Here is a 21983-nt window from a genome sequence, read left to right on the forward strand (position 1 = left end):
TACATTGCTAAAGGAGGGGATCTCTCCCCTCCCCTGCCGCGCATCCATTAGTTAATTCAGACCCCCAAAACTATCTACGCTCAGTCAATCACTCCGTGAAAAAACAAGTAAGTCTGTAATACCCCCTGAGCGCCGGTATCCTAGAAAACCGCCATTATACACCTAAACCCGTGTGCTAATTGTCACCGGAAAACCCTTATGCGTTTTTACACTCCATCTCCGTTAACCGACTTATGCTCAACACTGTATCAAATTCCCATGTATTTTTATGCTAACTTTCTTTTTTCTTATATATAATTCTTTATTTTTCTTACAAGTTAAGTAAATAAAGTTAAAATCATATTATTATTATTATTATTTAATAAAATTAACAATTAATATAATGTTATCTAATATATAAACGTTATTATATAAATAATAATTATTTTAAATCTAAATTTAATAAGAAGGATGTAATTTCTTAATGTATAATATTTTATTATTTTAAAAATATAAAATTAATTGATAAAACAATTACATCTTAACCAATTGAATCTTTCTTGTTATTTAATAAATATATATTAAGATAGAATTTTGATTTTTTTTTTTTTTGCCGGATGTTATTATGTATATAGATATAGATATGGCTATTTATTTGTCTTATTATAAATCATGTAAATAGACATCAGATTTTTTTCCAATGAAGTGAAATGATAAAAAAATCTTGGATGTTATAATGTATATAGATATAGATATATTTATTTATTTTTATTATTATAAATCAAGTAAATAGACATAAGATTCTTTTCTAATGAAGTGAAATGATAAAAAAATTATACTCTAAGAAATTGGATTTTTTTGGGTGCTTGAAAATATAGATTCAAATAGATTTACGCTAAAAAAAAAAATTTCATGTATATAATTCTTTATTTTTTCTTATTACAAGTTAAGTAAATAGAATTAAAATTAAATTAGTATTATTATTATTATTATTACAATGTAATAAAATTAACAATTAATATAATGTTATCTAATGTTATGTGACATCTCTCTTTTTTTCTTTTCTTCTTTTTTCTTTTCTAAATGTTAATGTGACATCTCTTTTTTTCTTTTCTTCTCTTTTCTTTTCTAAATTTTAATGTAAGTAATTTGGGAGAGACATTTTTAATATATTGTTATTTAATAGAAACATTTACTCAGTTATAAAGTACCTCATTACTTTTAAAGTAATAATATGCTATATCCTTTATCCTATAATATTTGTTCACAACATAATTTTAATAATTTATTTGTATTTAAATAAAATTACTTTTTTTATTATCCTATTAACCTAATTAAAATTACCTAGTTGGGTGGGGAAGAAATGAATAATTCACTTACATTGAGGAGTAACATTGCAACAAATCAAATCCTACACTTATAGTCAATATATTATTATGTCTTTGTTAGTAAACTTTTTGTATGTATCCCATTAGTATATGGACATTTGGAAGAAAATACATTATTTTTTGTCATTAATCTGATTTCCAATCTTGCAAACAACAATAAAACAATTTTAATATTATGTAATATGATATTAATTTAATAAAAAGAAACCTATTTATAAAAAAATAGTTATATTTAAATTATAAATTGATATATCACTTTTTATTATACTGTATTTAAAAAAAATAAATCACAGTAATAATTGTATATCAACTTTATATTAGTCTTGAGGGTTAGCTCAAATGGTGGAGTTCTTGTTGCTAAAGTATCTTTCCAAATGGGAGGTTATGGGGTACTCTTAATGTTAGGCTTTGCTAGTTTGGTTGGTCAAGATGTGATTGATTTGCCTAGATTTTCCTCCATAAAAAAATATCAATTTTATATTATAAACTTACTATTTCAATGAATATAATCAAATATTAGAATGTTGAGGAAGGAATTAATCATACTCTTATTTTGCCATCATTCACAAGATAGCATTGCAAAACAACAAAATATTAGTTTGAAAACCTTTTGTCATCATTCACAAGGTAGCATTGCAAAAGAGCAAAATATTAGTTTAAAGCCCTTCCCATGTTCTGTCATATGAGTACATTAGTACATAAATACATAGCCAAAATTAAGAAAAACCAACCATATAGGAAAAATATCCCAAAGAAGAAATAGAGCCAAAAGGAAAAATGATGTCTTCAGGCATTAATATCATCCATATGTAGGCCTTCTATGAAAGGTTGGTGATAGTACTCATCAAAAGTGTTGTATAACTACTCCCTAATCTTGCACGTGCCTAGATTTTGTTCAATGCCAGTTTTGGAAAGTGCATCTGCAATAATGTTCCTTTGTCTATAGACTTGACAACAATAAATGTGATCAAAACCATGTTTCAACGGAAATATATCTTCAAGAATTGGAATCAGTGTGTGCATGTGACATTTGGTGACTTCATTGAACCAATTTATAACAACCAAAGAATCCCCAAAAAAATGTCGTTGCATGCATCCCTTTTCTATAGCAAACAAGAGCAAAAGCTTGACCCTAAGTAATTCTGCATAATTGTTAGTGCCACTTCCTAGCCCACTTTGAAGTTTATAGAAATGATTCGCTATTAAAATAAAATAGCACAACCCTGACATTTTCCCAACATGGGAAGCCCCATCAAAGTAAACTTAGGGGTAGGAGGAATCCACTTCTTCCCTAGTAATATTCTCAGGTTTGTGAGTAAAGACAAAGTTGGAAATTAAATCATAAATAACTAGAACTTGAGCTATCACCCTTTCAAGAATTTACTTCTTTACTTGAAATATATCATTATTCCTTCTAATCCATATTCCGCAATAAATAATGAAAAAAAAATTGAATTTTTTTACATTGTTATTAAATTATATATATATATATATATATATATATATATATATATATATAATTTTAATTTTATACCAATTATATTTAAAAATAAATAAATAAATAAATCACACTGACTTTATGAGTTAATATTGAATTCATGAGTTAATATTAAATTCATGATTTACAATTAACATGCTTAAAGTTCTTAATAAAATTATTAATTTTATTTACTTTTAATTCTAATTTAAAAACACAAATCTATAATAAATATATTTTAATTTTAATGTAAATATATTTTATTATTTTTAATATCAAATAATTATTTTTTCATTTGTAATAAAATGTTATCAACGCCTCACTATTTATGATGTAATAATATACGATGTCACCTTTGGTAACATTTCCTTTAATTACTTATTTGTATGTAATAATATACGATGTCACCTTTGGTAACATTTCCTTTAATTACTTATTTGTATTTAGGTTAAATTGAATTTTTTTATTATCACAATAAGTTAATTATAATTATAATTTAATATATCACTATTTTCAATATTAAACTATAATTTTATTTATATTATATATTGAAAATTGTGTTGTTTCTTTCTTTTTCTTTTCTTTTTTCTTTTTTTCTTTTTTTCAATTGTATATTAATTTTATTCCATTCCTATAATATTATATAAAAAGAAATTGCAATGGAAGCCTTAGTATTTTAAGTCGTTGCTTTGTTTATGGGAGATTGTCCACTTCATGACTTTGCTTTTGTCTAAAACCCCCTCATTTTGGTGTTCTTATTGCATAGCTAGTAAATCAGGGGAAACTTCTTTTGTCGCAGGATTCTTCCTACATCCAAACTAAGGTCATTGCTCCATATCACTTGAACTTTATAATCTCGGTGCAACCAATCATAAGGGTTTCTTTATGTATGCAAGTGAAAGCTACAGATCTTGTCTATTCACTCATAGCCAAAATTTAGAATCGGAAAGGAATCCTTTGTTTCTTTATTCAGCCCCTACATGGAGGTAGGAAACTTTTGGAACGAAAATCACTCAACGAGTATGACATACCCTATGACGCTTCAATATATATAGTCTCAAGATTAAATAGTGGAGCCAAAGGCTGAGGTGGACTCTCTTCCTCCATGTCCAGATATTTCAAGGATGCCCTAAAGCTATTGCTTTCTCCTTTGACTCCCAAAGATCTCTTAAGGCCAACATTCGTTTGAGCATCAGGTAGCAGACACTCCATCTTTGGAAGCAGATCTTGTTTAATCTAACATCTTTTTCCGCAGATTATTCACATTAGGCTATTATTTGTCATTTTAATGGGTTTTAGCCATCAACATATACACTTTGGGAATAGGTGCATCAAACCTGGTCCTTGAATATGAATTTATCTTTTTGTTTGAAAGGATTTTTTGTGGTATTCTTAAAAAACCTTGAGGATCATTAAAAGGTTTTTTATTAAGGACCTCAGTTTTGGGGTAGATCTGGTCTCTCTTATCAACTTTGGTTTTGTAATTTTAATCCTCTTTCCACGATGGCTTTGACCAATCTAGTCTAGGTAAGGCTCCCTAATCTACCCATTCATCTGCTATATTTGGAAGTCTTAGCTTATGTTGGAAATTTACTAGGTCGATTCATTAAGATGGGCATTGATAGGCTTGAGAAGTATATTGTCACCTTTGATCACATATGTGTTGAAATATATCTCAACAAAGGGTTGTTGAATAAAATCCTCCTCAAGTGGATCTATTAACAAACTACTCATCTTCAAAATGCTTATCCTTCTTCTCAATGGCCCTCTCCCATCTCGGATGCTAAGAAAGAGTTGTGGATAGCAAGAACCAAAAGATACAAGATGATCTAAGAATTCTTTGGTTCACAAGCAAGGAAACATGTAACAACAAAAGACTCCTACTGGCAAATCAAATCCTCCAGACTCAATTCAGCCACATGTTGTGCCATCTCATCCCTTAGATGAGGGGTTCTACCCCTTGAATGGAAATGAAAGAGACTCTGTCATAATATTGACTTTGTCAATGAGTGGGCACAAACATTTCCACAAATCATATCACTCGAATAGTGATAAGGAAATAGAAAATATTGTTGAACCTCTGGTAATGGAATTGTCTCAAAGAAATGCAATCATTTTTTCTCCTCTACATCTGTTCCTGGTAACTCCTTGGAATGGATTGTTGTCCATAAGAGAAAAAAGGGAAAAAAGAAAAAACCATTATCAATCTTGGGCTTTGAGACTAAGACCATAGTAAATGTATCCTCTTGAACAGTGTTGATATGTGATGGATGGAATGATGTAATTTGCTATTTTGAAATAATGCAAATGAACTTTAAAAAAATAATTATATATCAATTTTAGATTAACAATTTTATAGTATAAGCTTATTGTTTTAATAAATCAAATCCAAATCTTAAAATTCTATAGAAGAAACTTAACATACTTTTATTTTGTGGTCACTCACTAGGTAGCATTGCACTTTTTATTTTGCATTATTATAAAATTATCAATGTTATAATTCTTAAATATATTTTGAAATTTTGGATATATATATATATATATATATATATATATATATATATATATATATACTTTTTAGAATATTATACATATTTTAGATTTTCAAAAAAAAAATTAGACAATTTTTTACTTAAATTATAAAACGAAAATGGTATGTACATTTTTTTATTCTATTTTATTTTATTTTTGTAACTAGATTGAGTCTAAGTCGGGGCCAACTCATCAATTAGATTGAAGAATGATCTACCTACTAGTGAGATTCTATCACCAAGATTGTGCTAAACTGGATGGAGCTATCTTTTACAACTCTTTATAAGTCAATACTTAATACATACCTATAACTAAAACCACTTCCAATTGTAATTTCTTTTTCACAGTATTCAAAAGCTTTGGTTGAAAAAAGAAAAAAACTAAAATGGAGAGCCCATGGACTAGAACTCATCTCATAAATAAATTTATGGAATCCAATGATCCTAAAGAAAAAGTGAGGGCTCACTGAGAGAGCTAGTTGATTTGTAACTATTATTTATTTCTGTTACAAGTTATTTTATTGTTAATTCCACATTAACACTTCTCTTATATTTTCATATTTAAATATTTTTTGTTTTGAATGTGCATATAAGTTCTGAATTCAGAGGTAAGGAGTTTGTAATTTAACATTTCTTATCGCAGGCAAAAGAACTATTGATGTTGATGAGACTTTCCACAGATTTCTATGGCTCGTTTCAAGTTAGCTAAAAATTCTAATTATTTAATCGAGGAATTTGGAGGACTAAGTTATTTACTTAAAATTATTGGAATTTCACTGTTAAAACTCAGTTTTTCAAATAATTAATTATGATTTTTATTTTTATTTTTTTATAAAAGATAGTGTACATATGCTGTGATATATCAATTTTATTGAATTTATTTTTTGATGTGTAAAATAAAATTGAAATATTTAATATACAACCAAAAAAATCTTAAAAATAGTGAATTTATTAACATTCCTTAATATGAAAAGTCAATTTTTAGTTTTTAATATGACAGAGGAAAAATACATTTATATCAATTTTAAAAATAGTGAATTTATTAACATTCCTTAATATAAAAGTCAATTTCTGGTTTTTAATATGACAGGAGAAAAATACATTTAAATCTTAGCATTTTAATTTATTTTATTTTTAAATGTGTAAAGTAAAATTGAAATATTTCAAATAGAACAAAAAAAATCTTTAAAATAGTGAATTTATTAACATTCTCTAATATAAAAATCAATTTATGGTTTTTAATATAACACGGGAAAGATATATTTACTTCTCAGCATGGTAGAAATCTTATACTGGAAAAAGAAAAAATAAAAAAATAAATAAAATTAAATAAATAAATAAATAATTAAAAAATAAATTTAAAATTTAAAATTAAAAATTAAAAAAAAAATAATAAATAAATAAAATAAAAATAAAAATTAATTAATTAATTAAAAAAAAAATTAAATTAAAAAGTAGAAATCATTAAAAAATAAATTTAAAATTAAAAAAAAAAATAATAAATAAATAAATAAAATAAAAATTAATTAATTAATTAAAAAAAAATTTAAATTAAAAATAGAAATCTTATACGGAAAAAAATAAATAAATACAAATAAATAAATAAATAAAATTAAATAAATAAATAAATAATTAAAAAATTAAAATAAATTAAAATAAATAATAAATAAATAAATAAAAATAAAAATAAAAATTAATTAATTAATTAAAAAAAAAAAAATTAAAAAATCAAATTACGATACACAACTTAGAGAAATGTTGAAAAAAAACTTGCATTTTTGCATTGATGCTTGAAACCAAAATAGGGTAATTACAAAAGGAATACTATTTATGTATGAAAGTCAAGGATATATAAGGTATTTTATTTATCTATTTATTAAAATTAAATAATATAACTAGTGAATGCTTGTTTTATGAATCTTTAGTTAAAACCAATTATATTTTCTCTCACTTACATTTAGTAATTTCCTTTAAATAATATATATACCATTAGTTTTTGTAATTTCCTTTAAATAATATATATTCCAGTGGTGCAAATAATAATAATATCACAAGTAACTATCATCATGAGTTTTTTTTTGGAAGTGTTACATTTTTTTTACAAGCATTATTAGTTAATATATATTTCAAAAATATAAATTATTATAAATTATTTTTTAACAAATACTATGTGTTAATATATATTTCAAAAATATAAATAAATATAAGAATAATATTTTCAAAATATATCACAAATAACTATAATTATACGAACAATCATGAGAATACCATAAATAACTATGATCATGGTTTTTTTTTAAACATCACAAATAAATATACATTTAAAAATCATAACTTTTCATGTTTGTTTCTAATTAATATTATTTCAATAATATAATAACATCACATTTGACTACAATCAATAATTTGTTGTAAGTACATTTATTTAATATACATTTAAAAAATATATCAAAAATCTTTTATGATAAATTATAAACAAGATAAATATACAAATGATGATTAGTTACACATTAATATTTTATGACAATACAATTGAGAAATAAAGGTAATTTCTAAATTTTAGTTGTAAATTATAATATTAGTTTGTAAAATATAATATCATTTGTAAATGGATATATTAGTAAAATTAATAATTATTTTTAGGGAATTGGCTTATTTTCCTAAATGTTCAAGATATTTATATGTGTTTTGTGGTTGTGGTTAGTTATGAGGTTGTATTATTATTATTATTATTTTGTTCTTTTACATTTTTATATATAATGTGTTGTGGAATGTAGTAATAATTGTTAAATAATAATTATATATTTAAATAAATTGATATCAATTGTTAATAGTATTCACAAACCAAATATTAAAATTTAGTTGCGAAGTAGTTGTGTTTTTTTCTCTTTTAATTAAATTTATTAATTAAAAATAATGTCCTACAAAACAAGTTAATCATTTAAATAGAACTTTTATTTTCTATTTAATTGTTTAACATTTTTGTAAATGTTTAATAAGATTGATATATGAAATTAAGTGAATTTTATTATTATTGACTTTTAAGATAGAATTTGACATTTCTAATATTAAATAAACATGTGAGTCAATTTAACATATGAACGTTTTAGTCATAATTAAATATTATTATAATGACATGGATAAAATAAAGATGGTATAAAAAATGAATGTAATCCTTACATATTAAATGGTATTGTAATCTTCATCTATGTTAGCCTCTCTGCAAGTAGTTACATGATCTCCCGATTAATTGCACTTAAATAAACAATATGGATTGTTTTTAATCATTTAATAAAACCTTTGTTTTCTATTTAATTACATCATATGACGTTCCCTTTGAGAAAGACTCCATTGGTGCCACCTTGCACCACTCTGCACCTTGAGCCACCTTGCACCACTCAGATTCAACCAACAAATTCGAGAGATAGAAGAAATGAACTTGTCTTTATGAAATGATGTCTACCTTCCCAGAATCTCCCAAACCAGGATTCTTCTACTTCCCCTCTTCTTATTCTAGCTTGCACCTTGACACTCCTCCTCCTTGCACAAGTTTAAACTATGAGGCATAAGGTTGTTGTTGCATATAGGAGAATTTAGATCTGATAAGAAAATTGTGATACTTTGTTCTAATTTTCTCTATAAATGTGATGGCAAGTGTGCCCTAAATGTTGGCAATTTCATGGTTAATGTAGTATAAGCTAAATGAAAATTTACAGTCTTATTTACATGATCAAGAAAGCTATGGCCAATAGCCAAAACCATGAAGCAAGACATGTTCACCAATTTCATAGTTGCTACCAAATCTCTCTAAGTGTTGGAGTTTTTTTCTCAATAGACTTGTTTTTACTACTCTTGAAGTAATGAAAGCCACCATTGTTGCATATAGGAGCATTTAGATCTTATAAGAAAAATGTGTTACTCATTTATGGTTTTCTCTATAAATGTGATGGCAAGTGTGCCCTAAATTTTGGCAATTTCATGGTTAATGTAGTATAAGCTAAATGCAAATTTACTCTTTTCTATACAAGATCAGGAAAGTTATGCCCAGTAGCCAACACCATAGAGCAAGACATTTTTGCCAATTTTATAGCTGCTACGGAATTTCTCTCAGTGCCAGATGTGTTTTCACTATCTACACAAACAACAAAAGCGACCAACATCATACCAGATATTGAAATATAAATTAGCCCCTTTTAAGGCACTTAGAAATACAACAAAAACTTGGTATATTAAACAATCTTTAATCTATCAAGGACCCACAAAGGAAAAATCATACTCATTGAGTATGAAATCAAATCAACATAAAATGGTTAATGACATCCATTAAAAACCTCTCAATATGGAAGTAGGATTTGTACAAAAGCTATGTTCATTATAGTGCAATATTAAGATTCTTCTCTTGAAGTAATGAAAGCCACCATTGTTGCATATAGGAGCATTTAGATCTTATAAGAAAAATGTGGTACTCATTTATAGTTTTCTCTATAAAAGTAATGGCAAGTGTGCCCTAAATTTTGGCAATTTCATGGTTAATGTAGTATAAGCTAAATGCAAATTTACTTTTTTCTATACAAGATCAAGAAAGTTATGCCAAGTAGCCAACACCATAGAGCAAGACATGTTCACCAATTTCACAGCTGCTACAAAATTTCTCTCAGTGCCAGATGTGTTTTCACTATCTACACAAACAGCAAAAGCGACCAACATCATACCAGATACTGAAATATAAATTAGCCCCTTTTAAGGCACTTAGAAATACAACGAAAGCTTAGTATATTAAACAATCTTTAATCAGTCAAGGACCCACAAAGGAAAAATCATACTCATTGAGTATGAAATCAAATCAACATAAAATGGTGAATGACATCCATTAAAAATGTCTCAATATGGAAGTAGGATTTGTACAAAAGCTATGTTCATTATAGTGCAATATTAAGATTCTTTGGGTTGGTAAGAAGAGTACCTAAACGTATTCTGACATAGCAATGGAAACAAGGAGATAGAAAGATATAAAATAAAGAAAAGTCTATGCTTCATTTCTAGGCAAGGAGAAGTTGATGGTGTAGTGAATGTGATGTTGTGATGTGTTGCATATCAGGAGGAGAAAAATTAATAAAGGATGAATATTTGAATAGTTTATATAGCACGTTGAGTTTGGCCTCTAAACAAGTAGTTATATGAAAGTTGTTTTACAACTTTAAAAGACAAGGATTGACAGTAAACATGGAAAAAAACAATAAAGTGTGAAGATCTATATGGTTTAAAGTTTACATAGCTTGTTGGAATGATAATTTTTATTAAATTGTCTATGTTGTAAGTAGTATCAGATAAAAATAAATTACAATTCCCCTAATTTGTAAATTAAGTTAATATAACAACAAATGAAAATAAAATCATGCATCTATTTACCATCCATTATCTTGGCCAAAGACTAAAAACTCTGTTTTGTAGAGGAAACATGAGCAAACTAAACTTTTCTTCCTTAAAGAATGTGATTTTCTTCGTTATGGAAGTCTAGATGTGGTTTGTTTTTTCCAACATGAAAATGTTTGTGATGAAGGGTCATCGAAATCCATTGAGGGGATTAAACCATATTGGATTTGTTTATGATAGTTAAGTTCAAAATGGATTATCTCCAACAACTATGTCAGTACTCATATTTGGTGATCATAATAAAAAAGGGTAATATTTGGAAGAATGAAAGCAAAAATTGGATCTCCCACAAAGTATCCACGTGGATCAACAACAACTAATATATGAGGGTAAATAACTTGAGAACCAATTTTCTTTTTTAACACAACATAATCAATGATTGGAGTCATTTTTTTCCGTCATGTGTTTGAGTGGAGGAGTAGCAGCCCATGGGATGTCTTCAAGCAAAATCAAACCTTGTACATAGTGCTAGACCTCATAGGTATTTTAGTGCACATAGAAAACCACCCTAAAAAATTATACTTTTGATAAATTAAGAATAACCTAATATGTTTAGAGTGGATGCCGAGGTGGGCAGTACAAGATTGAGGATGTTTCTGAAAGGGTAGGGGAATTTAGATACTTTGTTTCATATAGCTCAAAATGCTGCTATTACTAGGTGTAAATTACTATTAAAGCAGGAAGATAGGTGAAATAATGTTATAGAAGCAGGAACCCAAAAGATTTAGTTCATTTAGATCTCTTAAGGCTAAGCATACTTGTGGTGAAGTAAATTATAAGTGCGGACACGAATGAATTCCTCTAGCCCGATAATGGGTCTAGCCACAACAGATACATTCTATGGAAGATTTCCCTAGATTAGAATCAATCAAGAGGGCCTACCTCTTGGTCGCTTATCCTACTTGATGATGTCCTCGCTTGCTCGCTCCAGCAATCTCTCGCTTCCTTCTTCAAGCTCCTGAAACAAGTAAACAACAACAACACACAAACATAATAATAGACAAATTTCAATTCAACCTACTTAATGAGTCAAGAAGCATTAAGACACGAATATGTAATATTACAAAACATGTAGGAAATCAATCGATAGTTGCATATATTAATATCAAAGAGAGATTACAACCATTCGTCTTGACGTCGTAGTCTTCCTCTGACAAGAACAGGTTCCCACACACTTCTACTAGCACATCATGATGGATTCAAACAACAATACTTTAAAGACTCTTCCCTTTAGGCTTCACTCCAAACCATTTCTAAACTATGCTAAATAAAAACTATTATTTTTTTCTCTAGAATGTGTGGGTGTGTGTGTATTCTAGGAAAGGAATCGTCCTTGTTCTCAACCCAAGGGCTAGAGTGAGGTTTTTGGTACCAGGCTAGCCCACAAGTATACCCACTTAAGAGTTCACAAGGCTCGAAGCCAATACAACAATATTCATAGACACGAAGCCATTCCAACAATATTGATCAAGGAATTATAACTCACCATGTCACTATTGTGGATTTGAACCTTGGTGGGGAATATAACAACTATTCCACCAAACCGCTCAATATAATCCTAATTCACACACACACACATTATTACACACACTCACACATATTTGAATATATATCTTTGTGTACACACAAAACAAATATGTGTGTGTGTGTGTCTATGTGTGGTGAAACAACAAGAGAAATGAGACTAAGTACTTCTTCACATCTATTGTGCCTTTTTGTTTTCCAATAACACAAGTGGGTTTATTTTCATCATTAGTAGTGACTCGATAAAGACATTTTTCCTTTAAAATTACAATCATTTAAGATTTCCATGTGAAATAATTGTGAAGAGTTAAGGTGTGTAATTGTTTAGCCACAAAGTTACATGCAAAAGCATGCACTTGAAACTTGTGCGCACGAAATGAAAGAAGTATTTAAATCGTGTGCCTATAATTGCACACAACATATGCAAGAAAGGCCATAAATTATCCTTAGAATAGCACTATTGTACAAGTATGGTAGAGTACAAATTATTACACACCCCAAAAAATGTGTTGAGCACAATAATAAATCAATGTAATAGTACAAATATAAATACATGAATGTTGTCTCAAGATAGACAAAATATCTTGCTCACAATAACAACTAGTTTGGAGAATAACTCAAACATATACCAATATAGGAGCTAACTAGTTGGAAGAATCTCTCAAATCCAAATATGTATAACAACTTCCTAAAAGCTTGGAAACAAGCTTCTTATGTACCCAATAATAACCATTAATCATAACAATTACAATATGATCACATGTAAGACAATTAAGAGTTAATAATTCCAACACTCCCCCTTAATGACTACTTGGATTAATCATTGTTAGGTCAAGTCTTCATCATCATCTAATCCTCTACAAAAAATGTTCCACTATGAACTCGCCAACCTCCTAATAAAAAAAGTTTATATATATATATATATATATATATATATATATATATATATATATATATATATATATATATATATATATATATATATATATATATATATATATATATATATATATATATATATCATTAACAATTTCACCTCATATCTTGATCATGTAGACATCACCAAATTGGAAAATTCCATATAAATGCACAACCATCCACCCAGTGTTACTTGGGAGCAGGAGTGAAAACGGGAGCGGGAGCGACATTTTCAGAAGCTCCCGGTTTGGGAGCGAATCCCGAAGCGTTTTTTTATATAATACATATATTTTTTATATTTTTTATATTTTGATACATATATGTCAACAAAAACATGTAGAATAATGAATTAGACATAAAAAACATAGATTGAAGTTTTGAACCATATAACAACAATCATCTAGAAGTTATAATCTTCATCAACCGCATCCACAAGTTAGTAACATACAACATATTGAGTCTCATGATTCATCAATCTTAAAGGTTCAAGCTTTCAAAATTCAATATATAACATTTATCATCATTGATCACCAAAGTTGTGCTTGTAAGCTAAGTGTAACCATTACAACAAATAATATTTAACATGAAATGAAATGTTATAAAATGAAATGAAATAAAACAAATTTCAACTTTCATGAAGCATCATATTCATAATTCATTACTAATGAGTTATAATTGCCAACTTCAAACTTAAATTGTCATATATCGTTTAAAAAAATATCATAATAAATATGAAAGAGTCAATAGTTATAAAAACTACTAGAAACTAGAAAAGAGAAGTAAATCTATTATCTATTTCTTATGCTTAGGCCTCTTGCCACCAAGAGAAATGTCTAATTTTTTAGTCTTGTTGGAAAAGCAGGATCTTTGTCATTAATATCACCCTCTAAGCATTAACATAAGATAGAAAAAGCATAGCATGTCAAGTCAAGATTTTGTTTGAGTGATGCGTACATTTTTAGGAGGGTCATGATAGAGGAGTTCGAAAACCAATGTCACTAACATCAAGGTACATAAGAGGGATTCGTGCTCTTGATTAAGCTACCCCACTCAAAAATATTTGTTTCTTTCAAAAAAAATTGCATTTCGAACATTACTACAAAAAAAAATTGCGAAAAAGGCAAAATGCTCCCGAAAAGGCAGGGAGCGAAAAAAATTTTAGGGAGCCTGCTTTTCGGGAGCGATTACAGGAGCGCACTCCCGCCTGGAGCGTTGATTGGGAGCAGGATCAAGGGGGAGGGGCGCTCCCCTGCAACACTGCATCCACCTAAATGCATGGGTACCTAACTATTGCAACCACTATTCCAATAGAATGTCCTTCATATAAAAGGTTTATTCAAATTCTTAAAGAACTCCCCCATGAATGTAAAGCCTTTGGTTACTAGGAACCTCCTAGAGTCTACAATCAATATGGTCCACTCATAGAGTATCCAACCAAAACATGGTTCACTCCTCCAAGTGTTTACCAACTCTATAACAGAGTTTTTTGCACTATAACAAACAAGTTATCATCGAGGACACATGATAAAGGAGTATGCATGTTTATCCAGGTCTTACAATAATGTCCTTTACATGATACACACATTGATGTAGGTACATACAATTAACGTACTCCATCCCATGGAGACACCAAATACTAGGTTTTATAATATTGTCCACGTACCAAATCTAGGCAAGATGAAATCTCAAAATTTCAAGGACTAGTACACAGAATCAAAAGTGTCCATGCTCTTCCATTTATTTGTATAATTGTTATCTCAAACAACATACCAAATGGGAAGCAATTGTACTTTTGAGAAGAACATTGTTACCACATAGATTAATAAGGAACTTGTTGTACTTCAAGGTCTAACATAAACCTAGTCATAAATACTAAGAATTGGGCATCCTATGGACATATTTCCATATACCAAGACAACTAAGTACCCAGCCACAATGCTTGTCATTTCTTTAGGAATATTTTGGATACAAGATGTATCCAGGTCAATCCTACATTATTTACACATGCCAATGAGTACTTATATTGCAACATTCATTAAAAGGTGTTACATGAAGGAACAATGAGAGGTAATGAAATGTGCATCTATCACTCCCTTCTAGCCATAATACACTCTACCAAGTAGATTTGAGAATGATTTTTCCATTACATTAAATATCTATGTACGACTATAAAAAATCAGTAAGAGAAACATGACCAATGACTTCCTTTTACTTTTTTCTTTGGATTCATTTACATGCTAAGCATATTTGTTTGCATCTTTGGTTCAATATCAATCTTAAACCTTTAACATATTTATTTTAGTGATTGTCTTGAATCTCCATTATTCACGTGTTATTTTTTAGAGTAGCAAATTCTAAAAAAATAACTTCACCTTGATATTGACGTTGCTAATCTCAATATGTTTATTAACATTAACTCCAAGACACCTTCACCTTAAAAAACTACCTAGCAAATCAATTCCATCTAAATTCACCAAGCATGCAGAAGAAAATGTTCGAAAGAATTTACCATGCTTTCATCTAGGTCCATACCTTAGCAATCAAACTAATGGCACACCATAATGCATAGATTCTACATGGCTTCTATATCAATTGTTGGTGTGAAGCCCAAGAATTTTGTATTTCTGATAAACATTGGATCCAAACTACCCCACACATCGATGCGTTACCTCCAATTTAACTCATAATATCCATAACTTATGGGCCTTATTGGGTTTTTCTTCTTCATGTGATTTCTTGTGATTATCTACACATTCAATCTGTCAAAGATTAAGACTAGTCATTAATAGATAGTGTTGGAATTATTAACTCATATTTGTCTTATGTATAAAAAAAAAATTGCATTAAGCACTCTATTTTGTCTATCATTTCATGATGTCTACCTTGTAATAATGGAGGTTGTGTAGCCCATTGATATTCGTACTAGTGGAGAGAAATTAGATGAAGGAGAATGAGAGGTGTAATCTCATTATGGTTGTATTGATACCATGTTAATAAATTAGAGAGTAGATGATGGGACCAGCCCAACTCTTTACAGTCTATCATAATTAAAATGATTATGTGATGTTTATATGTTTGATTGAATAATTCGGTTGTGATTACATGTGGGAGGAATGCACTGTCAGATATTTTGGGTTTGTATTATGTGGCATTCAATTACACAATTATGAATGGGTACTTGCCTTGGACTTTGTATTCCCGCTCATTTCTATGCCTGAACCCTTCGTTCGTCGTTCATTTTGGTCATTTGTTGTTGGCTTGCCGAGGGTTTGCTCTGTTGTGCTCTGTAAGTTTTGGTAAGCAGCTTTGCTGCGAGTCTTGGGCACGCCTCTAGTTGTTTCCAGTACTGGCTCCTTGTTGTGTGCGTGGTTGCTCTTAAACCTTGGTTCGTTGGCAGTTGTGGTTTGCCCTGTAGCCGCCTGGGTAAGTGATACTTCTGTTGTGGTTTGTTTTCCTTCTGCTGTTGGTTCAACAGGTCGCCGTATTTCAAGTTTTGTGCTGGTATTTCTTGTTCTGGTTGGAAACTTAGTAATTGGCTTGTCTCCAGGCTCAACTCGATGGCATTCTTTCGTCCTCGGCTTAAAACGCAGGTAGTCTTCCTTCTCTATTTCAATTTGTGATTCTCTTTCCACAACTTCTGACCTGGTTTGCTCCTTCGTCGCCACAGTTAGTCGGAACTTTGGGTGGAATGTCTGTCTTTGGCTCTCACTACAAATTCTCAGGTAAAGTGGGTGCAATTTCCATTGGTTGTTCTCTCCAGGCTCTGTACTTTCACTTCGACAACAATATATTTTCTAACACCTGTGTGTCATTCGTTGTGCAGGTATTAAGGGTTTGCGGTTGGAGGTCTCGGCGCTGTATGCCTCGGTCTTGTCCGGTAGGCTCTACTTCTTTGTATTTTCTTCAGTCCTTGATCTGGTTTCAATTTAAGCTGTCTGGTCGTATGGATCAATGCTTGTCAATTGACTCACAATGTGAGTGATGCTCTATCGTTTCGAAGTCTGGACTTCCACTATTTTGTTGACTACCATCTTCTGTATATGGATGCAATTTTCTTTCGAAACCCTCACCTAGGGTTTGTCGTCCACTATTTGAGCGTTTACGACTTTATTTTTTTTGCAGTACTGCTATATAACTATTATACACTGGACTTTGCCATTTCGAAAGAAAAATACTTCAGGAAAAATATAATAAGATTTGGTTTGGTTTACCTGAATGACATTTTCTTTTGGTTTACTCTGAATTCGTAGCCTGAACTGCAGTTATGATTCTTCAATATGCTTGTGATGTGGTGTATGAACGTGAACAAACGCTATAGATACGCTGGCAATTTTATATGACTATCAATTTAAATGTATGGTGGAAAATTTCGTCCGGCCGTGGGTGCTTGGCCTGTACCGAAACTATTTGTATAACTCTTGGTCTGTCTTCACTGTTTGCTTCAAATGAATTATAAATCCTCGTATTGTATCTGTTCTTTTGTCTCGTTATGGGAACTGGTTCTTTCTCTCAGGAAACAAGAAAAAAGGAATTAAACTCAATAATCTGTATACAGTAGGTTGTTTATTCAGATATTTTTCAATTGGAAAACACAAAAGAACACATTGATGGACAAAACTTAGTTTCTCTGTTATTGTTATTATTCGAGTGTGAGAGGTACTGAACCCCCTTACATGATTTGTCATGTTACATTTATATGTTTCTTGTTCTAGTTAATGAAACTGTACAGTTGCTTTTCAGTTATAGACTTTACAGTTACATGGTTCTTAGTCATTAGCTCTATCGTTATGACAAGATTTTCCTTTTAGACACATTTGTCTTTTTCTTTTTAAAATAATAGGACAATTATTAATCCATGACTTATTAGCAACAGAGAAACAAATAACCCTAACTAATCAAACTACCCTTGACTAATTTAGAAATTAAGATAAAAATAAAAATCCTACCTCCTATTCTGTCAACTAACATAAAGACAAATAAAAAGTTAACTCAACTCTTCGACCTGGCATAGACCGACACCCGGTCATGGTGCCTGAGCTGGATGCTCCTGCATCAGTAGACATTATTACACACAACAAAAATTGTGTTAAGCACTCTATTGAATGAATGTAATTGTACACATATAAATACATGAATGTTATATTAATATAGACACACTAGCTTGGTCACACTAACAACTAGTTAAGAGAGTATCTTAACCACACATAGATCTAGGAGCTAATTAGTTAGAGAGAATCTTTCAAATACAAATAAATCTAACAACCTCCTAAAAACATGCAACTAGACTTCTTACATAGAGACAAAATCTATTCAATAATGATCAATAGCCATAACGATCACAAATATGATCACACATAAGACAAACAGGAGTTAATAATTCAACATCTCCCCCCAGACCCCCAAGATATTTATTAGAGAAATCTTAAAATAATGCACAAAGAAGGCTTCCAAATTGATGGAAGAACAAGTCAAACAACCAGTCATAAAAAAGAATAGAGAATTAGCTATCCAATATAATTAATGGTCTATCAAATGAAATTTCGAGTAACAGGCTATAGCAAGAATTATGAAATTATTCCTAATTAAATGAAAAATAATTAGAAAATATATTTAAAACCCTATTTTAACAACTTTTTGTTCCATACAATTTGTTATAAAAAAACATGTGTGATTTTTTTTCCCTTGAGTACCAAAAAAACTCCTTTTCACATGGTTATAAATATGCTCTCAAGTTTTAAAAACAACTCATACAATATTGTTCTCAAGTTTTAAAAACAACTCCTACAATATTGTTTTTAAAAAGGTTATAACTCATACAATAGTTTAAAAAAAAGAGATATTTGAAAATGACTAGTGAAAATCCAACTCCCTTTTAAGGAATTACAAAGATGTTTTTGAATTCTAAATCAATTGATACATTGTCATTGGCATGAAGCTATTTGAAAATGACCAATAACAAGTCTACTCCAATTACTTGCAACAACTTGCCCTTTAATCTTTCCATTCATAGATTAATTATATCAAGCTCGCTCCAACTATTTGGAAAACCTCACCCTTCAGTCTTTCTCTTCTTCCTAAATTGTGATTATATATAGGAAAGATTTCATTCTAAGAAGAATAAATTATAACCATTAAAAGAAAGAGGTGAATTTCATAATATTAACGCATTGATTCAAAATTTTACTTCATGTACACAAATGCTTGAAGCTTTTGAATGTAAAATTTAGATATCCCATTAATGAACTTGAAATTCATAAAGTGAACTTGAAATTCATATGAAACCCATTTGAGATATAGATGGAAAAATGCTACCTATATCAATTTCACTGAACCACGAAGAGAAAAAAATGATTGTTGAAGTTATAAAAAATGTTTTACAATAATCATGAAATTTTATAATAGTGGATCTTGATATTTGATCGGTCAAATTCAATTCGTTCTAAAATACGGTGTAACTTTTGGCATGCATATTCCAAAGAGACCCTCTTATTAGTCCTTGCAATAAGGCAGTGCAAGGACTATAACATTCGTTTGGCGTTGCTCAACATTAGTTTCTTTTGACCCATTATTGTATTTTATGTTTTAAACGATTTTTTAACAAAAATACTCTATCAAACATACTTTTATCCCGGAAGTTTCAGTTTTTACGTCTTATTGCACAGAAGATCGCATGATTTTCCTGATTTTTATTAAAATTTGGGATAAAAAGTTTTGTATTTCTATTCCGTGATATTTTAATGCTAGTTTGGACTTAACATTAATTTAGAAACATTTAATTTTGTTCTAAATACTTTCAATTAAAGCATAACCCAAACTTCACTAAACTTCGCTATCATGTGGTAACCCAAAACCCAAACCCAAATATTGGCATGTAAGCCATCTATAATTATTGCTCGACTCATCCTCATAAGAGCACCGGTATGACTGAAGTAGCAGAAAGATGAAGGCTCGACTCATTCTCACGAGCAGACTGGAGTGCATCAGAGTAGAAGTCTCATAGCCCAGTGAGGAAGAACAATGGAGCAACAAGTCCTAAAAATAAGAAACTACTGCATTCACTGTCAAAAACTATTGTGTTCTCTGTCTGTCATACATATTGTAGGTAATGCTTACAATGTAATTGTTGTGGTATTACTAAAATAATTGATGTTGTGGTATTACTAAAATAAAATAATGTAATATATTGGCTATGTTTATAGTCAAATCTAATTCTTGAAGTCTTTATTCAAAAACAACTTGTAATTTGTTACTTCATACCAAGAACTTGATATTACCTACATGCACATTGATACAATGACCACCATATTTAGTTTGTCATATGGCTTCCCCTCTATATTCTGCCACTTGACTTGAACACCAAGGTGCAATCACTGGTTTGAAAGGGTGCTTCATGGGCTAGACACACACTTCTCGCAAACAAGTTTATTGATTACACTACACCACACCACACCAGATATCCCTCTTCAAGCTTTTCCTTTGCCTCTTATCCTGGCGCTCCCGCCATCCTGCCTCTCCCGACAGTTGAACCACCATTCTTCCTCGCAGTAGGGTTTACTATGCTCCTTTCTATGTCTCTGCCTCTGTCTTTATGCCTACCTCCATTGTAGCTTTAACAAGGGAAATAATTGGACCTCTAACTGGATATGATATGGAGAATGAATCGTAAGTGAATCTACTCAATCAATCTAGATCAAATGGCTCCCTCCGTGGATGCAGGTCGAACAAGTTTAAGGTAAATTGGTGCTTTCGCTCGAATTAGATCGACTAGGCTAAGGGAGACTAAGCCCTCGGGGTTATGTTGGTTTCGCTATCGCTTTTCCAACCTCAATCTTAAACCTATGCTTTTGCTCGCTCTAATTGGATCGACTAGGCCAAGGGAGACTAAGCCGTCGGGGTTATGTTGGTTTCTCTGTCCTTTTTCGGCCCTCACTATTGAAGATTGTTAGAATAGGGAAAACGATGATCTTTGAGTGCATGATATATCCCTTGAATTCCTTTAATGCTCGTATAAGTGAGAAGGATTTTTTATCCAAAATGTTACACTTAAGTTCAATGTCCCCAAGTGCTTTGCCAAAAACCGCTACTAGTTACTCTGTCTATGACAATCTTTCCATTTTCCCGACTTAGATGTAATAAACTTACATGCTATGATCTAATGCAATAGTGTTAAAGGTTACTCTTACACCATATAAACTTGTATGATGCAAATTCCCTACTTGGGAAAAAGGGCAAGGTCTTCATCCAAGACTCAAGTTGGTTAACCTGAATTAGCCGATCTTTGAAGCATGGGAAGGAGAAGTTGGTAATTCAAGAGCTTCCCTGCATAATTTGTAACCTTTCTTTCTGTGTAAGCAAAGAGTTTTGGACTAAAGAAAAGAACAAGTGGCACACATGCATTTAGTTGTAAGCCACATGTGTATTAAATGGCATTTCATGGACCGATTCCTCAGCTTAGCATAACCATCGACCCACATGATTGGCCAATTGATTTCGAAAGATGTTTCTAGACTTTGCAGTAGTGTACTTTTACTTTTTTTCATATATAGAATCATTCCAGTGTATGCACATTAATACAAGAGATTTTTTATTTTTTTATGTTATATGAAAATAAATTTAATATAAATTTTTAATAATTATACTATCATTTTATTTATAAGATTTTTATACATCTTAATATAAATGTATAGGTTTATAGATTTATAATTTTCATATAAATTTATGATGTTTGCACTT

Source organism: Pinus tabuliformis, chromosome 9 (genome assembly GCF_031772625.1).
Source record: "Pinus tabuliformis cultivar Carrire ecotype Pingquan chromosome 9, CPIR1, whole genome shotgun sequence".
NCBI lineage: Eukaryota > Viridiplantae > Streptophyta > Pinopsida > Pinales > Pinaceae > Pinus > Pinus tabuliformis.